The 17,001-nt window shown below is 42.4% G+C and overlaps 1 long non-coding RNA gene across 1 annotated transcript; it reads right to left on the minus strand.

Annotated features, from left to right (window-relative positions):
- Positions 1 to 1,449: 1,449 nt before the first annotated feature.
- On the minus strand, positions 1,450 to 8,942 carry LOC103098788 (uncharacterized). The gene is made up of 3 exons (XR_001622541.2): positions 8,412 to 8,942; positions 5,279 to 5,355; positions 1,450 to 2,024 (listed from the first exon to the last, which is right to left on the minus strand). It is a non-coding gene; the product is annotated as an uncharacterized LOC103098788 (long non-coding RNA).
- Positions 8,943 to 17,001: the final 8,059 nt, after the last annotated feature.

Genomic DNA, 17,001 nt, shown 5'->3' on the forward strand with positions numbered 1-17,001 from the left:
AATGAGGAGGGGGGGGAGTTAATTTAAACTGCTGTCAGGCAGAAGTTTAAGGCCTTGGCCAAGGGGCCTCCAATTAGAGTCAAGGGAAAGGGAAGTCAGTTTTATCTCTCACCACGTGACTGTCTCAAGGAAGCTGTCTGAGGGAGCTCCTCCAGGCTCGAGTTCCAGGATCGAACTGGTGCCCAGGCTGCTCACAGGAAGTGATCAGCCAGGTCCACCTCTCCAGGGAAAAGAAAGCCTGAAGAGAGGAAGTGACGTGCCCTATATAGACAGTTTTACGTCACTTTCCTGCATCTCATCTGTACCAATGGTAGCTTAGGTTGACTTAGGACAGCCCAGGGGTCTGTCAGCTGTTTCTGCACATGTCTATCAAAGGCCATCCTCCTAGATATTTAATCCTTAAGTATGGGTGCAGATATTCCTGACCTTGTTAGACTAAGTAGGATGGAGCAATGTAGAGTTCACAAGACATTCCTGATTCTGTTAAAGAGAGTGTCTTCATTGTTACAATCAGGAGATAGCTAAACCAAATCTTCTAAAGTACGGTCTGAGTAGGGTGGAGTAGTTTTAAAATTCACAACTTGCAAAGTTTGTTTTTTTTAAACCCATTCCTCTATCTTAAAATCAGTACTGGGAATTGGAGCCAAGGCAGAAGAGAAGTAAGGGCTAGGCAGTGGGAGTTAAGTGACTTGCCCAGGGTCACACAGCTAGAATGTGTTTGAGGTCATATTTGAACCCAAGACCTTCCATCTCTAAGCCTGGCTTTCAATTCACTGAGCCATCTAGTGGTTCCCTTACATAGTCTTTACAGGGATAGTTGAGAGGACCAAACAAGATACATATGTAAAGCTCTTTGCAAATCTTTAAGAATGGGATAAGTGTGTTATTATTATTATTATTATTATTATTATTATTATTATTATTTGTGACTAGCAAGGATTGGTTAAGTCCTGAAGCCAAATTAAGTATAGATAATGGAAGCCAAATTCTTAGCTGTCTCAACAGATGACTAATCATTACTAGTCATAAATAACATATGTATACCTATATTTGAGTGACTATATATGTGTGGTTATATATGTAATATATATTGTATATAGGAACAGCTAGATTGCACAGTAGATAGTGTCAAATCTGAGTAAGGAAGAATCATCTTTGTGAAATAAAATTCAACCTCTGATACTTACTAATTGTGTGATCCTGAGCAAGTCATTTAACTCTGCCTCAGTTTCCTCATCTATAATATGAGCTAGTAAAGGAAAAACCAAACTACTAAAGTATCTTACCAAGAATACCTCAAATGGAGTCACAAAGAGTCCAACATGACTAAAAAGGACTGAACAACACCAATATTTGTACATACACACAAACACAGGTTTTTTTTAAACATTTATTTATTTTAAAATCCTTACAATTTCCATCTTAGAATCAATATTGTATATTGGTTTTAAGGCAGAAGAACAGTCAGGACTAGGCAATAGGAGTTAAGTGACTTACCCAGGGTCACACAACTAGGAAGTGTCTGAGTTCAGATTTGAACCTCCATTCTCTGGACCTGGCTCTCAATCCACTGAGCCATTCAGTTGTCCCCCACAAGTATTTTTTATTTTATTTTATTTTTAAAATTTTTATTTATTTAGAATATTTTTCCATGGTTCCATGATTCATGAGTCCCTCCTCTTCCCTCTCCTCTCCCAGAGCTGACAAGCAATTCCCCTGGGTTAGACTCCCCACAAGTCTTTTTAAAGCCCACCAATACCTTAATTTTTTCCCCCCACAAACACCTTTAAAGAAGTATTTGTTTGCATTTTGTATACATGTATGGTTACAAACCTGGATTTCTATACAGACAAAAGATTTGGAGCTGAACAAGATCTTGGGGTCCACCTAATCCAGCCCTCTTATTTTCTAGATGGGAAAACTGAGGCCCAGCGAGGTCCAAGGTCACAGAAAACCATATCTTTGGCTTCCAAAGCCAGCACTCTTTTTGTCCCATCAGACTTCTTCTTGGCCAGGCCATAACTCTAGGAAAGAAAAAACCAGCAGAAATAATAAAAATGAAAGTGATAGGGGGAAAAAATCAATGCGATGCAGTTTTCACAAACCTTTAAAATGACACAGCAATTTGGGTGATGATGGGGTGATGAAAGTGCCCAGTAAGAACCCTTCAGAACTTCTGTCATGCCTTTGGCCTGGGGAAGTGGAGAGGAATGGGAATCTGTCTGCCAGAAGAAAGGAGGTGATTGGCCAGCCCTCTGTCCTGGCCAGCTCAGGCAGACCCCATCTGAAGGGCTGTGTGCATTTCTTTGGCCCAGTCTGGGAGGGTGCCTTGTGAAGCTAAAGACGGTCATGGGGGGGGGGGGGGCGGGACTAGAGGAGACTGTGAGAGTCCTTCCAGTTGACCAGGACCTCCTAATTCCTTATCTCTGTATCTGTAGCCTCTTCCCCACCTCCCACCCCCCAACTCACCCAACAAGACAGGAGGGGATGCTTTGTGGCTGTCTTTGATCTCCCAGTGCCTTCAGTAGCACACCTCGCAGGGAGCAAGTACTTAACACATGTTGGCTGAATGGGGAATTCAGTTGAATTGGTGGAAGGAACTGAGGATGCATATTCTAGGAAAGGAGGACTAAAGAGGGAGGAGGCATGACTGCTGACTTCAGGTATTTGATAATTCTGCCCTAAAATCCAGTTCAATTCAGCAAGCTTCTAGCGTTGTTGTTCAATTGTGTCTGACTCTTCTTGACCCCATTTGGGGTTTCCTTGGCAGAGATACCAGAGTGGTTTGCCATTTCCTTCTTGAGCAGATGAAGAAACCGAGGCAAACAGGGTTGAGGGACTGGCCCAGGGTCACACAGCTAGTAAGTGTTTGAGGCCAGATTTTAACTCAGTATGATGTGTATTCAGTAAATCCTCTCTATATGCCTCTCTATGAGGCAAAGGGAATATAAAGAGAGCATGATATAGTAGATAGAGCACTGGGCTTGAAATCAAGAAGACCTGAGTTCAAATGTGACCCTATATATCTACTTGCTAGCTGGGTGACTCTGGGCAAGTCACTTAACTTCTGCCTCACTTTGCCCCAACCATAAAATGGGGCCAAATCATAGCACCTACTTCCCAGGGTTGTTGTAAGTATCATATAAGATAATAGTTGTAAAGTGCTTAGCACAATGCCTGGAATATAGGAAGTACTTAACAAATGCTTCCCTTCCCCATTCCCTGAATCTATAATCATATGAGAAAATAAAAAAAAACAGGGGGGTAACTGGGTGGCTCAGTGGATTGAGAGTCAGATCCAGAGATGGGAGGTCCTGGGTTCAAATATGACCTCAGACACTTCCTAGCTGGGTGACCCTGGGCAAGTCACTTAACCCCCATTGCCTAGCATTTACCATTCTTCTGCCTTGGAACCAATACACAGTATTGCTTCTAAAATGGAAGGTGAGGGTATTTTTAAAAAAAATTAAAAATCCATACCTAAGGGGATCCCTAGGTAGCTCAGTGGATTGAGAGCCAGGCCTAGAGATGGAAGGTCCTGGGTTCAAATCTGTTCTCAGATACTCCCCTAACTATGTGATTGTAGGCAAGTCACTTAAACCCCATTGCCTAGTTCTTACCTCTCTTTTGCCTTGGAACTGATACACAGTATTAATTCTAAGATGGAAAGTAAGGGTTTAAAAACAAACAAACCAATAGCTAACTCAAGGATTTACAATGTATTGAGAAATAGGAGAAGGAGGCAAAACCCCCAGCAATATTCTAGGAGGGGGATGATCCACTTCACTCCACAGGACTGAACAAAAGCAGGCTGGGCCCATCACATCTGTGATCCCCCCCATGTGAGTGCTCCCTCCCACAGTGCAAATTCAAACCATCCGGGGGTCTGTCTGTTTTCCAGTAAATCCACCACAAGGAGTCCACCTAAACTGATGGGAAGATCGTCTCCATTTCTCTTGACGTGTTGCCAAAGGAGCAATGAGGGCTGCCAACTAGTCCTCTCCTGCTCTGACTATGTTGGGGGAATGGGCATGGGAGAAGTGGCAAGGGTCACATTGAGATTTCAGTTCCATATAAGGGAGAATTTGCTAGGGAGCAGCACTTGCTTACCATGCATGGGGCTGCTTCTGGAAATCACGAGATCCCTGTTACTTGAGGTCATGGAGTCATGGATTGTAAAAAGCAGAAAGGTCTTTAGAAAAGAGACTCCAACTAGGATCTGATGACCTCTGATCCCTGGTTAGAGAGCCATCCAGCCTAAATCCTTCATTTTGTGATGAGAAAACAAAAACCCAGTGACTTATTCAAGGTCATCTGGTTCATGAGTAGCCATGCAAACCCTTGAGGGACACAAACCCAGGGGTGGGGGAACTTTCCACTCTAGTGTGAACCAAGGTTGAATGGTCATTGTAAGGGCAGTGTAGATTCTACACTCTAAAGAGAATGACTGCTTCGAACATGATCCTCAATTTTCTTTTTTTTTTTAAACCCTCATCTTCCATCTTGGAATCAATACTGTGTGTATTGGCTCCAAGGCAGAAGAGTGGTAAGGGCTAGGCAATGGGGGTCAAGTGACTTGCCCAGGGTCACCCAGCTAGGAAGGGTCTGAGGTCAGAGTTGAGTCTCAATCCACTGGACCACCTACAGGCCTCCTTGGTCCTTCATTTTCAAAGTAGATCCATGATACCAGGGGGAGATGCAGCTACTTGCACACAGCCCTCAACCTCACTCTCTTTTCTAGAGTCATTGAAGCCCAGGGCCAAGACAAAAAGTCTGGGTGACTGCTGATGGCCCATGACAAGGTGGATGACCTTGCTGTCTTCAATGTCTAACCAAGCTCTAAGTGCCCTACAGCAGTCACTTCTGCCTTCTTCATGGACGGTGGAACACATCGTTCTCATCTGCCCATTCCTTGGGAGCAAATTTGCATGTGCTGGGGGAGGGGGGCGGTGTAGACATCCCCTACCTCACCAACAGCTTTGAAGTTGTTGATTCCCCTCCTTCTGGTTCAGCCTGTCTGCTGAGAAGGTTTTACCAGGTTTGCTACAGCTTCTGATCTCTGAATTCCCTTCCAATTCTAACACTCTATGCTTTTAAAGGGAGGCAATGAAATGCATAAGATTTTAGTAATGCCTCATTAATATGAAGAAATGCAAGTCACCTAAATGCTCAGGCTGAGCCAGTCATGTAGAATCCTTCCCCTGCCTGACAGCCTTCAGGAGAAAGGGAGAAGCTTACCAGCACATGGAGCATGGCTGTTACCATGGCAACGGCTCACCTTTTACATTCCTCAACTTTGGAGTTTGAGATTTCTGCAGGTCACGGGTTACCTTGGCTATTCATGTTCCTCTTTGGCTGTTGGGAAAGGAAAATGGAGAGGAAAGAATGTGACCCAGTTTTCTTCCTGCCTGTAGATATTGACATCTCATCAGCAGGAGTGTGTGCCTAGCGTGAGAAGGCCCTGGGAGGCATCCAAGAAAGGCCAGATCAGAACAGGAATTCTACCTGCAGCGCCTAAAACAAGGGACCACTCAGTCTCAACTTGAATACCTCCAGTAATGGGGATCTCATTACTTGTCAAGGCAGACTTCCACTTTGGGCAAGAATTGTTAGGAAGATTTTTCATATGTAGATTCTATATCTGACTCTCTATACCTTCCACTTCAAGTCTATTACTAATCAAGAAAAGGCCTTTTAGGGGCCTTTTCTCCCTACACCACGATAAACTCAGAATGGATGAATGACTTGAACATAAAGAAGGAAACTATAAGTAAATTATGTGAACACAGAATAGCATACGTATCAGACCTTTGAGAAGGGAAGGATTTTAAAACCAAACAAGAGGGGGCAGCTGGGTAGCTCAGTGGATTGAGATGAGAGGTCCTAGGTTCAAATCTGACCTCAGACACTTCCCAGCTGTGTGACCCTGGGCAAGTCACTGAACCCCATTGGCTAGCCCTTACTGCTCTTCTGCCTTGGAGCCAATACACAGTATTGACTCTAAGATGGAAGGTGAGGGTTTGAAAAAAAATAAACATTTTAAAAAATTTTTAATGAAAGCATTTGTATAAGGGCACCTCAGTGGCTAGAGCCAAGCCTAGAGATGGGAAGTCTTGGGTTCAAATCTGGCCTCAGACACTTCCTAGCTGTGTGACCCTGGGCAAGTCACTTGACCCCCATTGCCTAGCCCTTACTGCTTTTCTGCCTTGGAACCAATACACAGTATTGACTCCAAGACAGAAGGTAAGGGTTTAAAAAAAGCACACACACACACACACACACACACACACACACACACACACACACACACACAAAGAAAAGGCCTTTTGGGACCTATGTGAACAAAAATATTTATAGCAGATCTTTTTTTGTGATGAAAAAGAATTGGAAATTGATGGTATGTCCATCAATTGGAGACTGGCTGAACAAGTTGTAGTATATGATTGTGATCAAATACTATTGTGCTATAAGCAAAGACAAACAGGATGGTTTCCAAAAAACCTGGTAAGACTTATATGAACTGATGCAAAGTGAAGTGAACAGAACCAGAACAGTGTACACAGTGTAAAAAAATAGACTCGAATACAGGACTACAATCCCCATGAGCCTTTGCTCCACTTCCCCAGAATGCCTTGTAATCTCACCTGGGCTAAGATCAAGAAGGTATTTAAGCTGATTCAAAGGCTTTTGAGGGGCTCTTGGCTCTTTTGGACTTCCGTTTTGGAGCAGGCGCATCTCTTGCGTGATGTGAGGTTATTTTGTCTAGGCCTCTGGCCTAGGCACATGTTTCTTACTTGTATATTCTTTAATCTTTAACCTTTAATAAACCTCTAAAAAATATAATACTTCTTGCAGAGAGAAACTAATTTCTACCTGCCTGAGTCTCCCCATCTCCCCTAAATTTTAACTGTTACAACATGAACAGCAATATTGTAAGTATGATCAACTGTAAAAGGCTTAGTTACTCTGATCAAGACCATGTGCCAACATAATTCCCAAAGATCCACCATGAAAAACTGATATCAACTTCCAGAAGGAGAATTGTTGAAGTCAAAATGCAGATTTTCTTGCAACATAGCTAATAGGGAAACAAGTTTTATGTGATTTCACATTATACTTTTTTTAAACCCTTACTTTTCATCATAGAATTGATACGGTGTATTGGTTTCTAGGCAGAAGAGTGAAAAGGGCTAGGTAACTGGGATTAAGTGACTTGCCCAGGGTCACACAGCTAGGAAATGTCTGAGACAAGTTTGAACCCAGGACCTCCTGTCTCCAAGTGTAGCTCTCTGTCCACTGAGATACCTAGCCGTCCCTCTGTATAAATGGAGATTTTGAACCTTTGACTTCCTTCCGGAGAAGGTCCTGAGTATTTCCCCAAATTCCCTATAATCTCTCCTGCATCTCCACATTGACAGGATCATGTTATTGGTATTTAACTGGTGGTAACTCCGCCCACATCATCTTTCTTTGGGATGATGTGGCAAGTATGGTGGTAAGCTAAGCATAGGGATTTTAAATGGGCTAATCAGCCATTGGCACATGATTTTTATTTTCTATCCTCTTTTTCCTTGATTTCTAATGATCCTTAATAAACCTCATAAAATATAATATTTTTATTATTAAGATATAATTTTAATTTTTACACCTCACATATATGTGTATATATATATATATATATATATACATATATATACATATACACATAATTGGCATCATATTGCTTTCCTTCTCAGTGGATTGGGGAGGGCCTGGGAAGAGAGAGAATTCAGAACTTGAAATTTTGAAAAAAATGAATGTTGAAAGAAAGGAAGGAGGAAGGGGAGGAGGGAAGAAATGAGAGAGAGAAGGAGGAAAGGAAAGGAAAGGAAAGGAAAGGAAAGGAAAGGAAAGGAAAGGAAAGGAAAGGAAAGGAAAGGAAAGGAAAGGAAAGGAAAGGAAAGGAAAGGAAAGGAAAGGAAAGGAAAGGAAAGGAAAGGAAAGGAAAGGAAAAAGGAAAGGAAAAAGGAAAGGAAAAAGGAAAGGAAAGGAAAGGAAAAAGGAAGCAAAACTGTACCAAAAAAATAAATAAATAAGAAAAGGCCTTTTGAAGCCAGTGATCATGTAGACTCAAAACTTCTCTTCTCCAAGTTAAACATCCCTAATTCCTTCAAGTGTACTTTGTATAGATTGGCTTCTAGTCATCTTACGACTTTGACCACTATGCTACTTTGAATGTGCATGAATGAATGAATCCATTAAATTACAGATCTGGACCAACAAAAACAAAATGTATATGGCCCCCGAAATTGAGCCCAGTAGATTCACTAGATTGGGAGTTGAGGAGTTCAAATGCCTGCTCAGCTACTTTTTACCTGTGTGACCTTAGCCAAGTCACTTAACAGCTAAATGGTCTTTTTTTTTTAAATCACCTCTAAGAATGAGAGGATTGGACCTAATGGAAGAGCAGCATGGTGTGGTGGGTAGAGCACTAGAGTTGGAGGCAAGAAGATCTGGTTTCCAATCCTGCTTCAGACTTGATTGGGCATTTGCTGCTTATGTTCTTGGTGCCTCAGTTTCCCAACCTGTCAAATAAGAGAAAGTGGAAGGTGGTGCTGATGAACTTGAGCTTCTGGAGTCCCTCCCATCTCGACCAGATCTAACTGGCTAGAATCGATATGGACTATCCCCTCCCTCACCCGGGATCTCCTCATCTTTCTTTGCCTGAGGAAGACTACAGTGGACTCATATAAAGAATCGAGGTCACTAAAACCTCCGGTTCTTTCTGACACCGTTATGGAGTGAGCTTTCCCCCAACTTGTGCCAGAACTGCTCGTTTCCAAAAGCCCAAGTTTATTATTATCCTTGTGGTTGTTGTTGATAATATTATTAACAGTAACCAGCCTCGCTGTAGACCTGGAGCCACTTTACGCAGATAAGGAGTTTATCTTCCTCTTCCTTGGCCTTCCTTTAATGACTCGATCCCCCCCCACCCCCCCTTGTCTCTCCCTTCTCTGAAGTGGGTTTGGTCTTTTCCTTCCTTGAAGGGTTAAGAGCGAAGGAGTTAAACTGCAGCGAGAGCCGAGACTCGAGATTCTACCGGCCCTGCCCCGGAGCCTTGGAGGCATCCGGCCAGAAACTCATACACTGCCACTGTTGCAAGGGTTAGTCCTAGGCCGGAGGTGAATAAACTTTAAGCATCTGTCCCTGGCCTCACCTGCCTGGCTCCCTCCTCCTTCCCCTCCCCCTCCTCCCATTTGTCTTTCTCCTCTCCTTCTTATCCCTCTCCTCTGCCTCTCCCTCCCCTTCCTCCCCCTCCTCCTTCCCTCGTCATCCTCCTCCTTCCCCTCCTCCTCGGGAGGCCTAGGTAGGGAAAAAGGCAGGGAGTGCGTCAGCAAGCGCCGCTCCCGCGGAGCCGTCACCCAGATGCAATCAGCAGCGCCTGTTTGCCCGGCCAATTTCCTCTTCCCCGGGTGTTTACCGGAGCGTGGATTCCAGGGGAACGCTTGGAAGGCGGCCGCGGCCGCGGGGGCGGACACACGAAACTGTCCGTGTTCCAGGGACAGTCCGCCCGCCCCGATGACGAAAGTGAGAGGTGCCCGAGCGGCAGCTGCCCCGGGTCGGGCTCGGGCCCAGGCCTGGGGGATGGAAACTGACTCGGGTTCTGCAGACCAGCATGGCGGGAGGGACTCAGGGCCTGCAGGGCCAGCCTGAGGCTTCCCGAGGAGGCCGAGGGATGACTTCCTCCTCTTGGGGGGTGGGATGAGAGCGGTGGGACCCTGATGGCCAGGGCCAGGTTAGGGGTGCCACACTAGGTGGACCGAGCTCTGGATCGGAAGGCAGAAGACTTAAAATCCTCCTTAGTTGGGAGCTCTGTGTCCCATGGACAAATCACTTAACCTTTCTAACTTTGTTTCCTTATCTGGAAAATGGGAATAATAATAGAAAGGCTGTGAGAATGGAATGATATATATACAATATGATTTGCAAAATTTAAAAGCACTTTCTGTGCTAGGTTTTATTTTTTCCTGGATTATTAAGTTTGAGTAGAACTTTATACACAAAGAACTCAGGCCCACACAAGACTAAGGAAGAAAGGAAGGAAATAAGCATTTATTAAGTGCCTTCTATGTACCAGGCATTTTACAAAAATTATCTCATTTGATCCAACAACCCAGAGAGGGAGGTGATATTATTACCCCTATTTTGCAGATGAGTAAACTGAGGAAAACAGAGGTTAAATGACTTGGCCAAGTTCACATAACAAATGTGTGAGACAAGATTGTAATTCATGACTCCAAGTTCTGGCTCTATTGGCTGTGCAAAATAGCTGCCTCTATAGGTGTTAAGTGACAGAGATTCAAGTGGAACCCAAACCTTCAGATTCCCAAATTCAGTTTGCTTTCCAGTGTCATTTAGTGTTGGCATCTTTGAAGCTCTTCAAGCACTCCTCCCATGATGACACCTCTGGAGATCTCTTCAGGTGGGGTTCTGGAGCATATGCCACTTTTCCTGGATCCGGTGGCTATTCCACGTAAAATGGAAAGATGTTTTAGAGAGAGCCAGAGACCTATAGTGGGTAGAGAGCTGACCTTACAAACTGGGAGACTCATTCAAAGAGAATTTGCTAAGCCTTGCTAGCCCTGTGACCATGGGTAAATCATTAACTAATCTGAGCTTCAGATAATCCCAGAAGTATGTACTATCCCACGAAGTTGTATGGTTCCATTAAATAAGATAAAGCATTTTGCAAAACATAAATCACCATCTAAATGTCATTTTAGAAAATATTAAATGTACCTTTTTTTCATTGCCCACTACTTTAAAAAAAGCAAGTCTACAAAACTTTCCTACTCAAAATTTTTCTTCTACTTCCTTTTCCTCCACCAAGAATGATTGGATTCACCTCCAGAATAACCTGCCTTTGAGGTGTGGTCACAAGCTTCTGGGGTTAGAAGCAGGCCCAAAACAGAAAGAACTCAAGAATTCCAGTCAGGAGACAAGAGGGAGTAAATCCCAAGCTGATCTGACACTCATTAGCTGTCTGACTTCAAATGTGTCCACCAGTTCTAAATCCAATAATCCTAAATTATTTAACCTCTCTAAAACTGTTTTCTCCTCTGTAAAGCCAGGATAATAGCATGGGCTCTTCTATTCACAAGAATGCCAAGAAAAAGTGCAAATAAAATCTTAAAGGGAATTATAATTTGGAACTCAGAAGTGTGTGATCAGGGCAGCTAGGGAGCACAGTGTATGATAGAGCCCCAGGCCTGGAGACAGAAGAACCTGGATTCAGATACTTCCTAGCTATGTGACCCTAGGCAGGTCACTTAATCCCAATTGCCTAGTCCTTGCCAATTTTCTATCTTAGAACTGATATTAAGGTTTTGTATGGTAATACGTGTATGATATAGCTCAAATTGCTTACCATCTCCAAGAGAGGGGAGATAACTTGGATCTTATACTTTCAGAAATTATGTTAAAAATTATTATTACATGTAACTGGGAAAATAAAATGACTTCGAATAATTTTTTTAATTTAAAAAAAGAATTGATACTGTGACTAAAAGCAAGAGTTTTAAAAAAGTGTGAGATTGTAGAGAGTTGGAAGGAGTCACTCCTCTCTGAGGTCTCCTTTCCCCCATCCCACACTCCCCTGATGACCCTCAACCTAAAGAGCTCTTAGCTCATAGATTCTGACCATGAGCCTGCAAAGCCTGTTCTCAAACTCCATCTGGCCAGCAAAACCAGCTCAAGATTATCAGTGCATGATAGACCTCTGCACGTATATTCAAGGGAAAACCCACCCCGGTGGCCTAGCGTGGCCCTTCAATCGGGTGCTTCCCTTGGATGGCCTTTTTCCTTGTACCTTCTGTTCAGGGCCTGGCTCTCTTCTCAGACCAATCACTGCCCAGAAAAGAAAGTCCACTGGCCCAGCTGATTGATTGGAGGGCAAACCTTATCCAAGAAGGTCCCCACATCCAGGGTTCCATCTTCTGTACCAGTGGAGAAATGAAGCCTTTATGGAACATTGGATCTATAAGAGGCTAGAACACATACATACAAATGATGTCTTTATTGGTGAAGGAAACAAGGGGAGGTCTGGAATTTTACCATGTAGGACCCCCAGCAATGAAAACTATCTCCATCCATGCAGATTGGCAATCCATTTCTTAGTCTTAGTAAAGTGCCTGGGCTACTGAGAAGATGGGTGACTTATAAAAATAATAATAACACTTCACATTTACATAGTCCTTTCAGTTCTACCTGGTCCTTTACAAACATTATCTCATTTAATTCTTTTTTTTTATCCCTTCCTTTCCCTCTTAGAATCTATACTATATATCAGTACCAAGGCAGAAGAATGTTAAGGGTTAGGGAAGGGTTAAGGGACTTGCCCAAGATGACATAACTAGGATATGTCTGAATCCAGATTTGAACCCAGGACCTCCTATCTCTAGGTCTGACTCTGGATCCACTGAGCCACCTACCTGTCCCCATCTTAGCTGATTCTTACAATGACCTAGCAAGGTTTTTATTGTTCAGTCATTTTAGACATGTTTGAGTCTTCATGACCCCATCTGGCATTTTCTTGGCAAAGATACTGTAGTGTTTTGCCATTTCTTTCTTCAGCTCATTTTATAGATAATAAAGCTGAGGCAAGCAGGATTAAGTGATTTTCCCAGGATCATACAGCTAGTTAGTGTTTGAGGTCAGATTTGAACTTAGGAACATGGTAGGTGCTATTATTATCCCCATTTTACATATCAGGAAACTGAGACTCAAAGGAATATAAATTTATTACACAAACAGCTAGAAAGTATTTAAGACAGGATTTGAATTGAGGTCTTCCTAACTCTGAGCCCAGCACTCTATATATACTACACATAATACCACAGATAATTATAGTACAAAATAACACATATTAAAGCAACCACCTCCAGAAGGAAGAGAGCTTAAGTCCTGACCTGATCTGACTTTCTATAAGAACCTTGAGGAAGACAGCATAGAGCCAAGATAAATATGAAATGCTTGTACAACAGTCCTGCAAATGCGTCAGATTCTAGTGCTTGGTTTTTTTTAAGTATCAGCTTCTTAGGAGAGTGTAATAGCATTTTTTTTTAATCCTTATAATTTCCATCTTAGAATCAATACTGAGTATTGGTTCTAAGACAGAAGAACAATAAGGATTAGATAATGGGGTTGAAGTGACTTGCCCAAGGTCATACAGCTGACAAGTGTCAGAGGTCAGATTTGAACCTAGGATCTCCCATCTCTAGGCCTGGCTCTCAACCTACTGAGCCACCCAGCTGTCCACAAGAGTGTAATAGTATTGATAAGTTATTGCTTTGTCTTCCTTCCTTCCTTCCTTCCTTCCTTCCTTCCTTCCTTCCTTCCTTCCTTCCTTCCTTCTTTCTTTCTTTCTTTCTTTCTTTCTTTCTTTCTTTCTTTCTTTCTTTCTTTCTTTCTTTCTTTCTTTCTTTCTTTCTTTCTTTCTTTCTTTCTTTCTTTCTTTCTTTCTTTCTTTCTTTCTTTCTTTCTTTCTTTCTTTCTTTCTTTCTTTCTTTCTTTCTTTCTTTCTTTCTTTTTCTTTCTTTCTTTCTTTCTTTCTCCCTCCCTCTCTCTTTTTCTCCCTTTCTTTCTTTCCTGCCAATGCCTATTTTTGAATCCTTTGTGCTTTTAGCATTTCTTTTGTCATCTCAATCAAAAAAATGCTATGGTACTTGTAGGGAGCATCTCTTATACTCTGGCTTTGACTGACTTAAAGTACTCAGGAACTTCTGATTTCTTTCCTTCTTATCTTAGTGTTAATTCTAAGACAGAAGAATGGCAAGGGCTAGGCAATCAGGGTTAATTAACTTGCCCAAGGTCACCTAGCTAGAAAGTGTCTGAGGCCAAATTTGAATTCAGGTCTTCCCCACTCCAGGCCTGGGGCTCTATCCACTATGCTATCTAGCTTGCCTCCAATGCCAGAAAGGTCCATCTCTAGATCACCATTCAGTCACTTGCACTCAGGACAAAAAGGCAGTCTAAGTTAGAGATCCAGTCTAAGTTAGAACATGTGCTGGCTACCTACCATGTGTAAGCAGTCTGCCATTTCTGGAAGAGTTAAAGAGGGGACCCTTCTCCCTCCCCTCCGGGAAGAGGTGTGCAGAGTTTTAACATACTGGACAGGTGGGGATAGTCAGAGGTCTAGAGGTTAAAGTCATTCTCTGTAAGGCAAGGATTTTAACATGAAGTCTATATGCAACAGATTTCAGGGGAACTCTGATCTTGGATGGGAAAAAATCACATCTTTATTTCAGAAGAATGTGTTTCCTTTGTGGTCTTATATATTGTACTTTATTGTATGTATATATGTATTAATAACCTATGGTATATATTCTGTATTACATATTTTATACATATATATACTAACAACTCTAACAGAAAGGCAAGAGCTAGGCAATCAGGGGGAGTGACTTGCTCAAGATCACACAGCTAGGAAATGTCTGAGGCCATATTTAAACCTAGAATCTTCATGTCTCCAGGTCTGGCTCTCTATCTACTGAGCCACCTAGCTGCCCCCATTTATATATTAAAACATTACTCTGAAAAAGAGTCCATAGGCTTCACGAGATTGCCAGAGGAATTCAGGACATAACAAAGGTTAAGAACTCCTGCTCTAAGGTTTCTTCCTGGCTTAGTGGCCAATTGTCCCTGACACAGCCACCTCTCCAAACCCTACCTCTTGGGGCCATGAGTGGGATCGAGGGACCATATAGATTTTGCTACATTATTCCAAAGCATCAAGTCTGTTAGCCAGCACGTGGCCTAGATCCAGACATGCCCCATAAGATATAATTAGAACCATTGGGAAGAGTTCCTTTAGTTATGGCTTGTTATATACAACACTTACTGACTGTGAGACCCTGGGCAAGTCATTGTTTGCCTCAGTTCTCTCATCTGTAAAATGAGCTAGAAAAAGGAATGACAAATTACTCCAGTATCTCTGCCAAGAAAACCCCAAATGGGGTCACCAAGAGTCAGACATGACTGAAAACAACTGAACAACAACAATAGTAAATGTAACAAATATTCATTGAGACCCTCGTCTGTGCAAAGAAATATGGTGGACACTAAGGGGGATACAGAGAAACAAAAGATATAATCCTTTTCTCTCAAAGAGTTTACAGCCTAATGGTGAGCAACTTAGAGGTAGAGTGGGGAGTATAAGACCTACCCAGAGATCCACAATATGAGATTCAGTGATTCAGGTATTTAGTGAAAGGAAGCATGATTAAGCCTCAGTTTTCTTTACCTGGATAATAAAGGGGTCAGACTAAGTTCTCTCTAAGGTCCTGTCCAGTTCTAAACCTTGAGAACCTTTGTGCCAGTAAGGGAAGAGGCCATGACTAAACAAGGGATAAAGAGGATCACGGAAGATTAATCAGACAATTTGATTACATAAACTTTAAGTCTTTTCACAAACAAAACCAATACATGTTAAAAAAAATCTCCTAAAAATCACCCCCTCTAGGAAATATAACTGGGGGGGGGGGAATCTTTCCAGCAAGTTTTTTTGATAAGGATATAATTTCTAAGATGTATAAGGAACAGATTTCAATTTATAAGGATAGGAGACCAAATCTGGCCTCAGATACTTCCTAGCTGGGTGACCCTGGGCAAGTCACTTGACCCCCATTGCCTATCCCTTACTACTCCTCAGCCTTGGAACCAATTCACGGTATTGATTCCAAGATGGAAAGTCAGGGTTAAAAAAAAAAAGATAAGAGACATTCCCTAATTGATAAATGGTCAAAGGAGAAGCCCATGCATTTATCCAAGGAAGAAATTCAAGCTATCAATAGCCACCTTGGAAAAAAAAAAGCTCCTAATCATTAACAATTAGAGAAATGCACATTAAAACAACTCTGAGGTTCCATCCCATCTCCATCAGATTGACATTAACAAAAATAAAATGAAAATGCTGGAGAGACTACAAGAAAACAGGTACACTGATGGACTATTGGAGCTGACTGGTCCAGCCATTCTGGAAAGCAATCTGTAACTAGGTCTCCTAAAGTTTACTAACTTGTTGGTTCCCTTTGATTCAGCAGTACCACAACCAGGCTAATACTCCAAAGAGACCAGAGAAAGAAGAAAAAGTCCTATAGGTACAAAACTATTTATTATGGCTCTTTTTGTGGTGGCAAAAACTAGAAAATAAGGGGTGCCCATCCCTTGGGGAAATGGCCAAATGATTGTAATGGACTGCTGTTGTGCTAAAATAAAAGAAGAAAGAGACTGTTCCAGAGAAATTGTGAAAACTTGTATAGATTGATGCAGAGAGGTGTGAGCAGAAACAGAAGAACAATAATCAACATTGTGGAAAACAAACAACTTTGAAAGACTTAAGCATTCTGGTTGGTGCAGTGATTAGTCATGATGCCAGCAGACCAATACCAGTGAGGAAAAATGTTACACACCTGCTGAAAGAGATGATGGATTAACATACAGAATGAGACACACATTTTTGGAAGGTAACAACAGGCTTCAAATCCATCGTTGGTGAGTTAGGGGAGTGCCTACCCCAAGCACATGAAGACTTTCCCCCAAGGAAGGGGTGGATGAGAACTATTTGTTCCAGTGGTCACAAAGGTGGCCGAAGCAGCCCCTTGGAGTGCTTAGACCTTGGTCAGACATCAAAGACACTAAAGTCATCCACTACATCCCAGGCCATTGCCATTATTGGACTTCAGAACCTCTGGAAGAGAGAGTCCACTCTTCTGCGTCACTTAAATCCAAGTCATGAGCAAGTCAAGGCATCATCTCATGATGTCATTAGTCCTCTTCAAAAATGAAGGACAAACAACAATTTGTTATTCCAGGTCTTTATATTTCTTTTCTTTTCTTTCTCTTTCTTTTTTTAAACCCTTACCTTCCATCTTGGAATCAATCCTGGGTACTGGTTCTAAGGTAGAAGAGTGGTAAGGATTGAGTAGGGTCAAGTGACTTGCCCAGGGTCACACAGCTGAGAAG

The sequence above is a fragment of the Monodelphis domestica genome, chromosome 4 (genome assembly GCF_027887165.1).
Source record: "Monodelphis domestica isolate mMonDom1 chromosome 4, mMonDom1.pri, whole genome shotgun sequence".
Classification (NCBI taxonomy): Eukaryota; Metazoa; Chordata; class Mammalia; order Didelphimorphia; family Didelphidae; genus Monodelphis; species Monodelphis domestica.